The following is a 1780-nucleotide window of genomic DNA, read 5'->3' on the forward strand; positions in this document are numbered from 1 at the left end:
AACCCCCCAATTGGCCCTACCCTGAGCGTGACTGAGGGTAGCATTGCAACCTCCCGATCCGCCCTGCTCTGTGCATGACGGGCAGCGCCCCAACTCCCCAATTGGCCTGCTCTGAGCCTGACCAGGGGCTGCACCTAGGGATTGGGCGTGCCCTCTGCCACCCGGGAGCAGGCCTAAGCCAGCAGGTCATTATCTCCCGAGGGGTCCCAGACTGCGAGAGGGCACAGGCCGGGCTGGGGGACCCCCATCCCCCCGCCCCCCCGAGTGCACAAATTTTTGTGCACCGGGCCTCTAGTATAGGATAATGCTGCCATGAACACCTTTACATTTAGAGCTTAATCTCTGATTGGAATGATTTCCTTGCAATATTCTGCAGGAGGTACTTGGTCAAAGGACCAACCATCGTCAGGGGCCTAGAGACATTTTGCGAGTTGTTTCCTCAAGGCGGGCAATGATTCGTGCCCGCACCTCCACTTCCCAGAGGTGCACACCCCTGGGATTTACACACTGAGTCTGGAGAGCTTTCTTTTTTAACAAGCCAGAGTTGTATTTGTTTTTTGTTTTGTGTGGTTTTTTTTTAAACAGAAAACTTATGTTAATATAAAACAGATAAAAACAGACAAAAAAATCAAAACACACCACACACAAAAGCACAACACACAGGACAGTGCAAACCCTTCCCACCCACTCGCCCCAAGTTTTACAACCTTTCTTACAGTTCCCCAAAGATGAGACTGCATTGGAGAGGTCACAGTATTGAATCAGGAAAATGAGAGCAAGAGACGGTTTGTAAAGGTCTGTACACAGGTAGTGGGGGCGGGGCGGGCGGGCACCTCACTTCACCCCGAAACACAACGCGGAACCGCAGTGACCGTACGGTGTCCGGGACACGGTGACGTCTGCCAGCCCCTGCCCACTGGGGAGAGTTGCTTTAGAAAAGGATAAAAAGTGCACAGACACTCTCATAAGGCACAGACAGATTGTCGTACAAGTCATTTCATCAGGGACCTGGGAGAGACGGTGAGACAAAGACCAAGCAATGCCAGGCGGCCCTGTGTCCCGGGCCGCTGTCCCCCCAGACACGGGCAGAGACGGGGTCTAGAGGGAGATCACTGCCCCTCTCAACAGGAACTGACCGGGGTTCTCCAGGTCCAGGAACCAGTAGCAGATAGCCCCCCCCCCCCACATCTCCCTGGGAGGTCCTGAGGGTGGTCATCCGCTGGTGGGGACTTCGGGGTTCAGCCCAAGGCCTTTGGCAGCGACGTACGGGCTGCACGGCGCCTGGCACTTCCCATTTAGAGGAGCTTTCCGAAGCCCACAGGAGGCTCTGGTCCAGAAGCAGCGGCCGGGCACTCACTGAGGTAGACCCCGAGGCCACAGGGGCCAGCGAGGCCCATGAAACCTGCCCCCATCGTCTCATAACTCTTACTGCCTCCGCCTCTGACCTCAGACCCAGGGCCATCCTCCCAGCTCCGCCTCCCAGCACCTCACACCTGGCAGGCATTTCAGCAGGTGTGTGAGGAGGGACTTTGCGGGCGTGGACATGTTTTTATCAACCCCCAAAACTCAGAACCTGGGTCTCATTACTCTGCAAACCTCTTGTACCTACCACGTGCGAGCACAGAACCCGACACAGAGGGATTGAATCAAAGCTCGGAAATGTTCCCAACCCTGTGTTCCTAACACGTGCCACGCCTACCAGAATGCCCGGTCCTGGGGCTGGACTAGGAGAGGGAGCCTTGTTTTGACTTGAAATGGGCCAATTTCTCTAGCGATTCCA

Source organism: Myotis lucifugus, unplaced genomic scaffold (genome assembly GCF_000147115.1).
Source record: "Myotis lucifugus unplaced genomic scaffold, Myoluc2.0 scaffold_546, whole genome shotgun sequence".
In the NCBI taxonomy this organism is placed as follows: domain Eukaryota; kingdom Metazoa; phylum Chordata; class Mammalia; order Chiroptera; family Vespertilionidae; genus Myotis; species Myotis lucifugus.